Genomic DNA, 16,732 nt, shown 5'->3' with positions numbered 1-16,732 from the left:
AAGAAATCACTAGGGATTCTTGTATTGAGTCGCACGTTGTATAGAGAGTTATGTACAAAGTCTGCGTGTACAAAACAGTTGGTATGAAAGACTACGTTCTTACCATGCTTAATTTGTTGGTTTTTATGACATTAATTGTTTTCCCTTTATTGAAAATAGTGCTCGTAGGTGTTTTATTATTCTTTTGTACAATCATGTACACTTACACGAGTTATCTTGTTAATCACCTCTATAGTTTGTAATGAGCACAATAAGCACTGCTGTGTAAAGGATTACATTACTTTGACTGTGCTGACTTTGCGAACTCTTTGGAATTCCTTGACGTCCCTCACTATGTGACAACAATTGTCGCAACATTTACATAGCCTTCTCTATAGCAAAACATTATTCATAGATGATACATTTTTCATAGATGATATTGCAATTGAACAAAAACCATGTATAACATTTTCGGGTGTTGTTATAAATGAATATTTAAATTGGTCTGATCATGTCAGACATATATCTAATCCCATTGCACGCAATATGTTCTGCGTAAATTACGGTACTATCTTCCGGTGGAAATTCTTTTTATATTGTATAACTCACTAGTTTTGCCATATATAGATTATTGCAATATTGTCTGGGTAACTTCAAACAGTAGTACAAATTCAATATTTTTGCTCCAAAAGAAAGCCATGCGTACTGTGCTGGGACTGATTGTAGAGCTCACACGGACCCAATATTTCAGAAGCATACAATTTGGAAAATTGATGACATCAATTTTTTTGCAGTCTGCTGCCTTCATGGTTCGTTACAATACTCAGTGTTTACCTTCTTACTTTATGAATATTTTCAAGTTCAATGAACAACTCCACTCCTACCCTACAAAATGCCTCCAATATTCATCTGATAAATCCCAGAACTTGTTTAGCCAAAAAATCAATTCGGTACACCGGCCCAGATGAATGGAATTCTTTACCATCTCAGTCCCGTGCAATTCGCTCGATTGGCTCCTTTGACAGATTTGTTAAACATATGGTGATGGACTTGGGTCGTTCTTTGATTCATATGGACTTGGGTTCTTTGATTCATATACGTGATATTCTGCTATAGAGATGAGAGAAGGATGAGAGAGGGCGCTATCATATGAATGTAAGAATGACCCAAGTCCTTCATTCTTACATTAATATAATATTTAACTCATTCATTTCAGGCACTTCCGCGGGTAATTAGGATTTATCATCAGAGACTCCAACTCTCCCGTTTTCGACGGGAGATCTCCCGCCGAAAACCCATTTTTGCAAAATCTCCCGTTCTCCCGTTTGAGATTTAATTTCTCCCGCCCTGGCTCTTTGTCTCCCGTTGGAAAGGATTTCTTGCATATTTCTATCGTATGTTGAAAAAATAAGCCTTTATAGCACCAGAGAGCATCTAGAACCCTAGGAATTTCGCGCTTCGCACACATCGACTTTGAGTCTCCCGTTTGCTCGGGGTTTCAGTCGGGAGAATCTCCAGATCAGAAGGTACTTTGGGTTGGACTAGTTGCCAAATATCAGTGACCTAATTCACATATCACGAGCATGATTCTTTCGTTACTTGAAGCAGATTAATTCTTTGTTATACCCTGCCTTCTGTCGTAGGCATGCCATGAAATGTTTTCTCTATTTTCATGTACAGATGTAATTGGTCCGTACGTTGCTTCACCCAACCGTTTTAATACATGGCAGCAGGGTGAATGCACCTGCAATAGTGTTGTATTTGTACAGTGTATTATTGTACAGTAAACAAGGAGTCTTTCTATTTCTTTCTATCCTGGTCTTTCTCTGCACTTTCATTATCGCTATACCCTTCTTCTCTGTTTTTCTTTCTTAGCATTACCTGTGTACATGACCGTGTACGTTTTGTTGTGTGAAATAGTCTGTTTTTGTTTTAGTCAAGTAAGTCGTTGGTTGAAACTGTTCATTTATTTCTTTGTGCATGAGATCCCAATATTAAGCTCGGCTTACTGGGTATCCTCCTGTATTGTACCTTGACTTTTTTTTTCATCATTATGCCTCCGTTCTTTGTCACAATGGTTTGCTTACCTTTTATCTGCAAAATCAGCCATAAATTATTATGAACCATGTGTATATTTCTGAAAGTGATCATAGTTGATTATATTGTACCATACAGAAACAACAAAATGAAAATGAAATGAAAATGAAATGAAAATGAAATGAAATATAATACAAATGTGACAGTTTTGCTGGTCCACGTACAAACGTTCACCGGTTAAGTCTAGAAATGGTATAAAACACGGTATTCGATAGAATTTAAGGGATGACATCACCCTTTCTAATCAATATCAGGCCATGCAGTTGAAAACTACAAATTCCAAATGAATATTTATCATTTGATCTTATGTTTAATACATTGATGTCAGTCCAGGGTTACCTACGTTTGACCCAGAATTCTGATAGATTGCTTGTTTGAAGCAATTTTCGGGCAAAGTTATCTCTCATTAAAGTGTTCTCAAATATCATATTGTATTAGGGAGTATAACGCATATAGGAAACAGGAAATAACCTTACATACCTGACATTGACCCCTTTACCTTGGAAATACCTGGAGCTCAATGTGATTCCGTTTACAATGTATGTGAAAACCGGGGAAACGAGAACAATTCAGTCTGTAGACACATCATTTGAATATTGGCTATCAAGCTTAAACCATCGTCGTCAGATTTTCTATTTTATTTATTTATTATTATTATTACTATTATTATTATCATTTTTATTTTTATTTTTTATTTATTTTTTTTTTTTTTTTGGGGGGGGTCTTTTTAACAGTTGTACAATTTCAAGATGGCAAACTTTTCAAAGTATCCAAAAGAATTTCCCTTAGAAAAAGTAGAGAAGATACACGTATTTATCATATTGCATACATTAATTATTGGTAGAGAGACACCAAAAGCATGCATAAACACAGTTATTATTCCAAACCGGACCCCCCCCCCAAAAAAAAAAAAAGAAAAAAAAATAAAATAAAAATGAAAATAAATAAATAAATAAATAAATAAATAAATGAAAAATAAAAAATAGATAAAAGGTTAGCAACCGATTGGAAATGCCTGCGTTTCAAAACTGGAGAAATGAAAAGGATTTGGTGACATCCATAGGTATCAAAATTCCATTGTCAACACGTTTTCAAATTTCTGCGACCATAAACTCAGTTGTAGTCAATAATCAAATTGCTTAATAATTTGTTATAAATCACAAATACCCCCGTGGCATTGGCAGCGACGAAAACGAAACGAAGAAATTTAGATGTTCTAAATTTTCTGCACACACTAATGAGTCGGGAACAAACAGAAATGAGGAACAAATTGCAATTGAATGTAGATGTATTTTTTTCTCAGTCAACCATGACCACAATGCTCATTTCCTTTTCTCTTGCTAATGTGGTCATTAGAAAACGAATAAATACGTAGGATTGAACAATGTCATAAAGAGAGGATAGGCGTTTATTATATCTCAAGATTTCCACACCCAGTGACCATTGCTGTGCATTGTGTATATCTCTCTCGAAAGAGAGCAGATACACACAATCCCGATCAATGTCTATCATCAGAGACTCCAACCCAAAGTACCTTCTGATCTGAGATTCTCCCGCTGAAACTAGCAAACGGGAGACTCAAAGTTGATGTGTGCGAAGCGCGAAATATTCTAGATGCTCTCTGGTGCTATCTAAAGCCCCCGTTCCACTTTCACGATTTGGACCCCGATCTGTCCCGATCTAGCAGATCGGGAGAGAGCGGCAAAAGCGTACGGGCATCGGAAGCATCGTAGCAGCAGCGTGTGGAGGTCGGGGTTGGAGCGGGCATTTTTTCAGATCGGGAAGAAGTTTTGAACCGGTTCAAAATTTCTTCCCGATCTCCCCGATCAAAATTGACATATTTTTAATCGTACGGCAAGCGGGGAGAGCGCAGTGATAGCGTAAACGCAGCGGGGAGAGCGTAGTGACGGCGTAAACGCAGCGGGATAAGCGTAACAAGGTCTTTCTAAGCGCAGTAACATCGGCACAAGAACGGGAAGTAATTTTAGCTGTAATTTTCGAAGAAGAAGAAGAGATGAAGAAAAAGAAGAGAAGAAAGCAGCGAAGCAGCTACCCAAAAGGCGAAGAAAGAGAGACTGCGCGTGATGCTGAAAGAGGAGGAAGAGGACATAGCAGAATTTTGAAGAATATGAAATCATCGACAACTGGAGGAAGACGGACTATAAAAGGAGGGACATCAAGAAAAAGCCTTGGAAAAATAATAATAATAATACATACGATTTCTATAGCGCCGTTCTCCACTTTGATTAAATGCTCAAGGCGCTTTACAATTGTACATCAAAGCAAACAGACTGAAGATACAAGTACATCACCGTACTAGAAGAAGATGAAGAAGCAGAAGAAAAAAGAAGACATGAAAGTCTGTCTTCAAAAGGCACTGGTCTTCAAAATGCACTGCTAAACAAATAGGATCAGCACGTCTTTGTTTATACAATGCATTGCTGCAAAAGAACCGTGAGTTTAGGAGCCTCTCCGAGGTCCACAGAATATTTCTTCGGTTCTGCATGCTAATAAGTTGACCGACTGCAGACCGACAGTCGAATCGGGGTACATCGGGACACATCGGGCACTTTTCAGCTCTCTGAACGGGGTAACAGCGTAATAAGATCGTATAGATCGTTCAGAGCGTAGAAAAATCGTGCATCGATCGGATAACATCGGCAACATCGCACTGACAGCGTAGCTACATCGTTCTAAAACGTACCGGCAGCGGCAGAGATCGTGATGTCTCATTCCCGATCATCGTAGTAAGAGCGTAGCAAGCACTTGGTAGTCGTAACTGCAGCGTACTTAGAGCGTTCTAACATCGTACTGTGTCCAGATCGGCTCAGGTTTTACCCGATCCTTCCCGACCTGACAAAATTGTCAAATCGTAGCGAGAACGGCATAGTGGAACGGGGGCTTTAGGCTTATTTTTCAACATACGATAGAAATATGTAAGGAATCCTTTCCAACGGGAGACAAAGAGCCAGGGTGGGAGAAATTAAATCTCAGACGGGAGAACGGGAGATTTTGCAAAAATGGGTTTTCGGCGGGAGATCTCCCGTCGAAAACGGGAGAGTTAGAGTCTCTGTATCATCGCACTGCACATGAAAGCCTCAAAGCCAGTACACAAGCGAGTCAGAATATCAATGTTGTATTATTGCTTATCATTAGCCAAGGTCCACTCGTGTTATCTTAATTAATTGTTACATTTTTATATACCTTCTTCTGCCTTGTCTCCCACGTGAACAAGCACACCTGACGACACTATTGGTACACATAGATCACCCCTTATTGTGCTCCTCTTATTTACTTTCAAACAAATTTCAATTACTTTATTTTTATCCAGCATTATACAAAGTATACATTTGTCAATTCTTTTTTTAAACGATTTTAGGAGTACAAGTCAGTATAGTACCATACAAATGCATACAATGCATAATGTGCAATGGTGACAAAAAGTGAATTGACTAAAAGAGTGAACTACGTTGCCATGGCCATTAAGACTACGTAAATTTCTCACTTTTGCATATATAGTTAGCTTAATTGTGTTCTTCGTCTTCACAAATACAAGCATTGGCCTTCTAGATATGCCTCCTTTTCCCCGGCATGAGTTAATTTCATTTTGTGCACGATAGCGACAATCTGAACATTTTCATAACATAATACCAAAACACAGGAAGATAGATCCCGTTTTACGACATATTCATTCAATGCAATTTACTTTTTGTTGACAAAAAAGTGAATATCTTTTTCTTTCATCTAGAGGAAATGAGGTAAACCAGGCGCTGAGAAATGAAAAGGGTATATACAAACTATATACTTCAACCCCAATGAACTCACAATAGGTTCATATTTCGTAATGGTTGATTCTCGTATCAGCAAGTTTCTAATGACCCACTGCAAAAGGATTTCTGTTCAATGTGACCATCACAAAAAAGTCTTGCAGAACAAAATCCAACATTCTTAGAATTGAAAGTCAGGTTCATAATAAACTCCAAGATGAACCTTTTTGAGATGGATACATTATGACCCATGCTTGACCTAGTAGCTTTGAATTCATGGGCACAAGACAAAAGCAAATATTACAGCTGCATTTCCTTGCGTCTCTGCAATGTAAAATCCGGTTCAACTGTTGTATGTTACTACACATCTATTTTTGGCATGTCAAACGTTGCATCGCGTGTTATCCTGTTGTTTTAATATTCTACTCCCAAAGGGTGAGAGAGAGAGAGAGAGAGAGAGAGAGAGAATCAAAACAGTTTCATCTATCTGTTTCTTTTATATTCTTTCATCTATAATCAAAACAACTCACAGTCACGTTAAACCAAACATTATCCTGTTAGCTGGTTTATTCGACTCTCCTAAAACATGAAAAATCTATCGCTTTTTTCCCCTTATAACAGCATCACATTCATCCATACTTTCAAGGCTTCGTGTAACATGTGCCATGTACAGTAGTCTCCTGTTTGAACAGCAGTTTCGATCATAAAACAAAAATCTTACAATATAAATACGCAACCATTATCTGCTTTGTAAAGGTTGATTCTTGTGTTGGCAAAATCTCGATGACCCATGACAAAAATGATTCTTAGTCAACTCATTTGGCCTCATCAGACAAAATGCTACACTTCAAATCCTTCCCTTCCGACATTTCAGTCAATCAGTTATTTCAATCTTAATCAATTTATTCTCTCTTTTTTTATTTGGAGTCACGTTCATGTAATATTTGTTATAAACATATTCTTATTTTTATTTTTTTTACCCCGTAGATAATGATCCAAACAAACCGGAAAAGGATTCTTGATTACAAGCACATTGCCTAACGACTATGGAATTTAAAAAAAAAGAATCATGGTTGTGTGCCTGTGTGTGTATTTGTTTTATGTTGCTATACATTTCAGACATCACCGTACATTACATCGTGCGTTATATCATTGCTATATTCGACTCCCAGGAAAGACGGAAAAGGCAATGCTCATCTCTGTTTCTTCTCAAAACACACATTATATTTTCCGTATAATCAAAACTATACACAGTTTCCTTTGGGAAACGGCAAGTTATGCATACGCAACTCCGTGCGTTGGTCTGTGGCTTTTTCAACTCTCCATCAAAAAAACAAAACAAAGCAAAACAAAACAAGACAAAACAAAACAGTTTCATCTCCAGGTTCTTTTTTTTTCAATAAAAAAGCAGCATTTTCTTCACATAATTTCATGGAACAAGTACATGTGTCGCAGTAAAGACACAACCAGAACATGTTTTTAAAAAGTGATTCTTGTGCTAGCGAGTTACAATATCGCATAAAATTAATTCCTGGTCCATTTATCCACAGAAACCAGTATTACATGACAAAAATCCAGCATTTTCCCAGGGTTTAAATTCACTTTCAACTCTGAATCTTTCCAAAATAGATACATTCTAAAAGTGTTTATGCAACGCATTACTGAAATCTTTAGTTTGGTTCCCATGGATGTACAGTAATGCCACTGGGTTCTATATGCCATAGTGACCCCTTTGTTGTTGTGTTGCAACACATATAGACATGATGGTGACTTTATTTTCTCACCTTGAAAATGACAATTCAATGAATAATTGAGGTTTGCCAATTCCAGTTCATAAACTGAGACTATAAAATTATTCACGACCACTATTGAATGATGACAGCGCCTTTGGTTATCCCATTTTGTCAACATAATATGGATATAAAAACACAGCTTACTCACTGTCACGATAAGTAATAAGCTGACTCGTTATCGACAGGTTGAAGTCCGGCTAATATTGCCCGAGGGTGTTGGTCATCAACGAATGAAAATCAGGGATAACATATGAGCATAATTATATCAGCCTGTATCTATTTCTTATTCAACTTGAAAAATAGTTGAGACCCCTGTAAAAAGAGTATGGCATAAAGTTGTCCTGTATAATGAACAACATTATGATACACGACTAAAGATAATTATGATAGTGAGTACTATCAATTCTCAAATGGAAATGCAAGATGCAAATGTCATGGACAACACTGCAATACAATTTAACTCAGTAAAACCATACGTTGATGAAATATGAACAAAAAGTCTGAAACTGCACAATCGTGTATGCCATTTTAACAACTGTGAAATTGCCACATTTGTAAGAACTAAAACAGGAAAATTATGTAATTACGAAAAAGAAAACACAACATGATGATAACATCAAGTAAAAATGATTGACGAAGAATGATGACGCACAATTGAGTAAATGCTTAAATTTGCGATACTGCTGAAGTTAAACGACGGATTCTGTATAGCACATAGTGAAGACAAACGATTGAAAATCTCTCAACGCTGGGATTGTACATTATCCAAAGTGAAATCATTCGAAATATTTGAAAGGTACCATTCTCACCGACTAATCTTTGGACCAAAAATTGTTAGTTTGATCTTTCATCGATGGGTTATAACGAACAAACTCTGATATACCATAGTGCATTTCAAGATCCCTGACAAAATACGAGACTATGTAGACTCCTTTGTACCAAACCGTACTAACACAAAATCTAAACATGCATTTAGAAAGCTACTTTACCATGAAGTATGAGACAAGTACCTATATGTATCGCGCTTTGAAATCTGTCGATCATGTTAAAGTTGGCTGCATCACCGAGGATACCTCGATCCTTTCACTCACCATTCCCATGTCAAATACTGTACCACGAATTCCAGACGAGACCTAAGTTACATCATCTATTGACCCGAGTGTACCATGTCGCTACGGCAATATACTCGCAGGATTGCATTTCACTGGAGAATGCTGCTCATGCTCCGTATTTGATCGCACGTAAAACCAAAATTGATAGCTACATTTTTGCTTTGTTTGATGCACTAATATTTCTATTTCGTCTTTGTCTTTTTTCTTTATTTCTTCCGCTTTTGTACGTCCGGGTCTAATTTGAATTACACAAGACTTTATTGACCGGTACCTTGGGCAGCAACTTTACATATGTTGCAAATAAAAGTTAATGATACATGGTCCTGTGAAAGATTAATCCTCCTTACAAAATTACGAAATTTCATGCGGGCAATGTGTATCCAACTATAGTCATACTAAACAAGGAATATAATCTTCGGTTGTCAATAGAACCAATTTGAGTCTTAATCATTAAAATTTTCAAGTGTCGCTTAATTGCTTGTCAGCTGAGGAAACCTGGAAGTGGCAACAGAAATATGAACTGTCCCCCCCCCCCCACTTTAAAAAAACATGGCGCTACCGGTCATGTGATTGACGGTGATGTGAAATGGGCTAGTATACATACCATACTGTGTGACCATTTCTGTTTCTGCTTTATGACCTGAAGACAACGAAGAAAGAGTCTCTGATAGATTGACGTCGGAAGAGATCGATTCTTCTCTCGTAAACAGGTAATTTTGTTCGTCTTTACATCCGACATCGAGATGTGTGCGTGAGAGAAACACAGCAGTTGCCTTGGCGAGCAGGCTAGTAGGCAGGCCATTCAACAAAGGTTTATCCTTCATACAGTTTCAAAGGCTTATGGTACACTAATTTTATTCGCCAACTATATCACGAACGGCGAAGAGCCGATGCTGAGTGCGAGAGGGCGTCCCATTGGTTTACTGTGCAGCGTTAGATTGACCCATGTTGAACCCAGCTTTCAAAAGTAGTAAAACGCCCACTTACCTTGAAAATAATACATCAACAAAACATCTGTCAGACAAAGCGTTGCCATGGTAACCACAAATTTGGGGATTTCTACATAAACTTGGGATACACAAGAAAGTGATCGGCAGACGTGGTCAAACTCACAAGGTACTCACAAGACACTACACACAGACACAGGCACACACACAAACCAGGGGCGGCGCTGCCGTGGGGGCCGTGGGGGCTCGGGCCCCCAAACTTTTTGTGCACCATATAAGGGAATACATAAGGTGTCATCACTTTGGGCCCCCACACTTTTTTCAACCCGGAAGTACGAAAGAGGCACTACAATGGGAGGGGATGAGCTGAGGACTTTTTTTGTTTGCTTGTTAGCTGAAGAAACCCGGAAGTGGACGGGGAGAGATGAGCTGAGGACCTTTTTTTTTTTCTTTTTTTTTTTTGCTTGTTAGCTCATGAAACCCGGAAGTGGGCCCCCACACTTTTGAAAACAGTGCGCCGGCCCTGAACCTTTTGTCAATTCTTTAGTCACCATGTACACTGGAACTGTTGGAGCAGGGGTATTAATCACCTTCATTATATCTATTTTTGTTTCTGAAGTATGTCATGTCTATTTGCATCAATATGATTCCTTTTGTCGTGTATAGGCCTATCTAAAACATTTCATGCTAAATATTTATTGAAATTCAATCATTCCACGTTTCAGGAATTCAACCAGTCCATGCTTAGAGCAGTTACGCAATGATTTGTGATTATTTGTTTTTAAAATGTACAATAGTTCCCGACCCCAATTGTAAGGTAATATCGTCGTTTTATTGAATGCTAATTTCGTTATGTATTTTGTTTTTTGTGTATCATGTGTATTTGCATTAGTATGATTATTTTTTTTTTTTGGTTGTACAGAATATTTGTTATTAGTTGATTTGTGGTTATATAATGTATGAAAATCTATTTTGTGATTTTTACTGTAGCAGGATGTTCAATAATTTTTTTCCTTTATTGACATAATTTCAATTATTAGTAGATACGTATATATTAGGATTGGTTAATTATGAAATGTTTCTAATTGTGCTTAATTTTTTTTGAAATTATGTGATAATTTCTTTATGTAATGTGCTGATAAGGAAGCGGATAACTTGTGTGCAAAGTTGAATTCAGTTTTTCTATGACGCGAGAATCCGACATGTTGTCTGCAAGTCTTATACACTCTGTAGTCATACTATTTCAAACTAATTTCATATGTGTTTCGTAAAATGAATAACTTTAGCTTTTGACCTGCATGTTCTTCTTTATCGGGAATAAAACTATATTGAATTGAATTGAACCAAACCACAAATGTAAAACTTGGATAACGCCCACAAACGCATAAACAACCAAAAAAAAAAAAAAAAAAATGCACAAACGGTAAATTCGTTATTCGATTTTGATGATCGACAAACCAAGCGTAGAATATGCTCTTTACGAGTACATGCATGTGTGTGTGTGCGTGTGTGTGTGTGAGTGTAATTTGTATGGAGTAGAAATGTATGATTACAGTAACATATTTCCAAAGAACTGTTAAATTGTTATTTAAAAGAGGTGCTTTCAAGGAAGACTTATGTACATTTCGTGTCGTGTTTAGAAACTTTATATTGCTTAGAAATTAGAGACGATCATCAGAAAATTGATATTTCGGAAAAAGGGTGTGAGAACTACTTTTGTTAGGCCTAGAACCTAATCGGAGATTTTAGAGAATTTCAATTCAAATTACCCCATGGAACGGTTTATACCATGGACGCGATTTGGTTTCGTTGCTGATAATGCATGCTCTTTTCAAAGTCAAAGTTCAGAAACTTTGACTTTGAATGACTGCCAATTGGTGTGTATGGGAGTGTGTGGTTAACACCCAGTCAATAGTTCTCAATAATGACCAGGGTTTTTTTTTTTTTATTCATGAGAAATTCCACTATCACAGCTAGTCTTTATTCTTCATGAATGTAGTGTATGCAAGCACATGGAAATATGTGATTTTTTTTTTCATGTGAATGCATTTCATCCTTTACCATGAATTCAGACTATCAGTGCCCTGGACATTCCATCATGAATTATTGGTAAAGCATTCATGTGCTTTGGAGCAAGAGACCAGAAACCTAGTTAGCAGAGCGCTGAACAGGTGGTATTCATGTCTGCGTTGTTTAGGATCATTGTAAGCACACACTAACATACACATCATTGGTTCCGGTGTAAAGTTCACGTTTTTACAGAGGGATAATATTTTGGCAAAAATCTAGAAACCTACTTTGAAATTAATCATGGATTCCTGAAAATAATTTATGTTTTCTTATTCAAATGACCTCCAACTAAAGTGTACACTCTTCAGCTATTACTCATATCAAAGACAGGATTATCTGATAGTTTTCGCACTATTAAGGATCAAAAGTGGGATTTTTTTTTTGTAACACCTAATAATACGTGTTACCCCAAATTAAAGGTTCAGCCAAATTAAATATGTTAAAGCTTCATTCTTTCTCATACCGATACATAAATGCGTTATATATATCATATGAAAACATGTATAGTATCCGTTATACCAGACGGGATAAAACATATTTTGCCTATCCTTAGCAAATATAGTCCAAGGAAATTTTTGGTAACAAGCTGATTTTTTTTTTTTTTTGATAGGTCCAAAAAAATGTCTAGGATAACATACTAAAAGTCCTCATAAATCCTCTTTGAGCGTTTTCCGCAATCCAAGATGGCGTCCAAAATGGCCGCCATTTCGAGAAATTCTTATAACTTTTCAACCAGAGAACCAAAGTACAAAATTTGAATGTCCAAATATATGTTTTGAAGCATGAAGAACGTAATGAAACACATATCAAGAGATGTTGATACACGCAAGTACCGAAATCCAAGATAGCGTCCAAAATTTTTAATTTTCAAATTTTGTATTTAGGTTACCTGGCTAAAAAGTTAAAAGAATTTCAGAAAATGGCGGCCATTTTGGACGCCATCTTGGATTTCCGTACTTGCGTGCATCAACATCTCTTGATATGCGCTTTATTGAGTTCTTCATTCTTCAAAACATATATTTAGACATCTAAGTTTGTATTTGGATTCTCTGGTCGAAAAGTTATAAGAATTTCTGGAAATTAATGGCGACCCTTTTGGACGCCATCTTGGATTGCGGAAAATGCTCAAAGAGGATTTATGAGGACTTTTAGTATGTTATTCTAGACATCTTCTGGACCTATCCTGAAAAAAAAAAATCAGCTTGTTACCAAAAATTTCCAGGTTAAATCTAATGCTCTTGGACTAATAGCTATACAGACAGCTTATATTTTGCGCACAGACATGCATACAGACGCGTCGCACATTTTCACAAAGTCATTGCACATGTGACTGCCAATTGAAACAAAATTTAATGACTGTCAAATCCCAGCTACAGAAAATTCTAAAAGCAATCATCCAGATTCCACATCAAATTTTCATCTAAAACGTATGATACATGAAATTTATGTCAATTACGCACATTTACTGTGGCAGACGGAATGATGAATAAAACTCTGGTTTACAAAGTCCGTCCTAATGGGAAAAACATCCCAGCAATGCAATAGACTATGCTAAATGTATCATTCAACAACAGGATAGTGTTGTACCGCAACATTGGTTGTATAATTTCTTCATGAATAATCCTCCATATACAATATATTACACCGTTGTATTATCATTGTCATACCAATCAAACAAAAACATCTACCATGAACAGACTATATCCTTGTAACATATTGCCGAAAAGTGTATATTGTGTACAGAAATAATGCATATATATAAAGACCATGCACATACATGCACGTACTGTGTGTGTACATGTTATATTCATCTCATCCTAACCTAACGTTTCACAAAATTTTTAAGCATGTGATTATAAAACATATCATGTACTGGATGTGGCAGATCTTGTTTAATTCTGTGAATATTTATCAAAATTTGTTTTTCATACAGGCCGGTAAATGTGAGTATTTCTGATTGAATAATTCGTTGCGCACCTTTCCTTACTCGATCAATCTTCTGATGTTCATTTGTTAAACTAATGATTTCTCCCCAAACAAAGCAAATTGAAGGAGATTTATAGCACTGTATCCAACTTTGGAAGAACAGCACAAGAATAGGCAGTGTTGTCTGCTCGAAATTCCCTGAGTTTACTCGAGAAGTATATCTGTGAATTGCCACTGTTTGTGAATTGTGATTCCAGTTTAATTTGTTACCAATCATTGTTCCTTAAAATTCGTAATCAGACACTTTTTCTATGGATTAAACATGAGTTTGATATTAAAGGCTCATGTGTGCAATTTGAAGAAGAACGACGGAAATCAAAGATTATTTTTTTTTTTTTTTTTTTTTTGGCATTCAGGATCAAACTGACTTGATCACTCCGGTCATAAAACCTCTGAACTTCCTGAAAATACTCCCCCAGATTCTCAATTCAGAAATCCACTGATTAGTGTACAATGTGTAACACAACATTCGGAGAAATATGATATACGTGTACTGTCAGTGGCTTATAGATGGAACAGAGAAGAGAGCACACAACCCTGTGGCACACTATGGTAATCTTTCCCACATCAGAGAATATTTCATTACACTAAACCACAGTGGTATGTTGACAAGAAAAATCAAATGTTATTCTATAACCAATGGGAGCGACATCAAAATGAGACGAAAACTATTGACTATAATTTGTGTGCAGTACTATGGTGTTGAAATCACTTGAGAAATCAATAAACACTGACCTTACAAAAGCCTTGCGGGTTCTAGATGTTTGTACACACGACGTGAGAAGGAAAACACAGCATCTTTAACACCCTTATTTGTTTGAAAGGCAAACTGAGTTGGATCGAACGACCAGTCTGGTCCGTCTGGTCTTTAAGAAGTTTGATAAGAATTCTCTCCAAACTTTTCATTACCCGCCGATTATGATTCAACCTTATGGGTATATGGTTACCTTTTGGGATTGGAATTTGTATTGATGATTCCCATATTTTGGTGGAATATCGCCAGGGTTTACATGATTGGAAAATGTACGTTGAAAAGACGCCTGAAAGTTGTTGGCTGCAAACTTTGATAATCGTGTTTGTAATCTCATTCGGACCAGTTGCTTTATTCACCTTGACTATTGCAAACAAAATTCGAACATCATGAACATGAACTTTCAATTCATAGTTATAGATTCCATGATGTTGGTATCCAACTTTCCCAAAACACCGGCATTTCAACAAAAAATAATTGGTATCGAGTCTATTATAAAATTCACAGAGCTCATTGAATATGAAGTAGATATGATAGAGATTTCCTAATTTCATAGATAGATATCCTTTCATGTATACATACACATGATATATTGATGTTGTTGGTCACCATAAGACTTGAAAGCATCACACACGAAGATGATTGAGTGAACACGTACGTATATTGTATCTTCGGTATATTCTTAACAATTGCCACCACGAGGAGCACTTTATAATTGAAAAAAAAATACATTCATTAAATAATGATACACTGCTGAAAATACTTCACAATTAAAAGAATATTTGATCTACTGAAACACTATAACAGTGCAGAATATCAAATTTTATTACAGGAAGAGTTTGAAAGCAAAAACCGATAAATACGATACGTACAGAATTGAATAGTGACAACTGAATTGCAACGAGGACGAAGTTGTGTTGCAAACCACTTTATTTGAGCTTTCGGGCTTCGCCTTAGTCAGATGAACGTTAACAATATACAACGACAGTGATGATAAATATATATCTTATATTATCATCAACCATGGTTGATCTGATGAAGGGCGGAAAGCCCGAAAGCTCAAAGGGGTTTGCAACACATGATAATGGTCTTCGGTGTAATTCTCTTGTCACTACATAAAGTCACCTTACATCACACCGCCATCAGGCCCGTAACTAGGATTTTTATGGGGGGGGGGGGGGGTTCAAAATTAGAAATAGTGGACCTTTCTGAGGGAGTTAAGCAACCAAGCGGGATAGGGTCTCACTCTGGGAGGGGTATATTTTCAAACGTAAAAACAATCCATTCTTCACCTTTAATAGTTCGGTTTGACACATGAATCAGTGATCATCTTCGTGCCTATATACTGAATTGTTCTTGTACAAGCGCGCCGGAACACTTTTTTTTTATTTTTTTTTTTTTTTTTTGGGGGGGGGGGGGGGCAAAATGTCGACGGGGGCACATTATGTGACAGTGTGAAATCCTCGGCGAGGGAGCGAAGTGACCGAGCGGGGGTACAACGGGAGGGACTTTTTGTAAAAAACAGAGTACAAAGTCGCAGCTCATTTAAAAGTAAATTTCTAGGAAATTACGCATAATGGAAAAATTTAGTGCGAAGGACTATGATTATAAAATACGGGGTACATTTATGTGACGGTGTAAGATCCTCGGCGAGGGAGCGAAGCGACCGAGCAGGGGGAGGGTGTGAGGTGGGGATACCCCCCTCCCACGATAGGGACTTTTTGTTAAAACAGAGTACAAAAGTCGTGTTTATAGATCATTTAAAAGTAAATTTCTAGGAAATTAAACTTAGGTTTAAAAAAAATTGCATTTTCGGATATGAAATTGACACCTTTTTAAGACAAGAAAAGTGCCTTTATTGTTCATATTGGTCTTCCAATAATTGATTAATAATTTGTTACAGAGGAGCAGGGGGGGGGGGCAGAAACTCGTTTTGCCCCCCAAAAATTTTATTGGGGGGCACCCCTGCCCACCCCCCCCCCCCCCCATGAATATGGAGAAGCACAAGAGACGTTAGTCGAGTTTGGGTCATGCTGGCTTTTGGCTTTTGTTTTTGTTTTATTTTGGTTGTTGTTCTGGTTTTATCTTTAGAAATCATTCTTCTGTCGTATTTGGAGCTTTGGGAAGAAGTTTTCACTTTTTTGTTTTTGTTTTTTGTTCAAGTGGACCCTGCTCGCTAGCGGGGGGGGGGGGGGGGGTTCGTTCGAGACCCCTCAACCCCCCCTAGTTA

Source organism: Diadema antillarum, unplaced genomic scaffold (assembly GCF_040938485.1).
Source record: "Diadema antillarum isolate AM-2024a unplaced genomic scaffold, OU_Dant_1.0 scf00000066, whole genome shotgun sequence".
NCBI classification, from domain to species: domain Eukaryota; kingdom Metazoa; phylum Echinodermata; class Echinoidea; order Diadematoida; family Diadematidae; genus Diadema; species Diadema antillarum.
The sequence above is the reverse complement of the archived record's forward strand: the minus strand, read 5'-3'. Positions refer to the sequence as shown.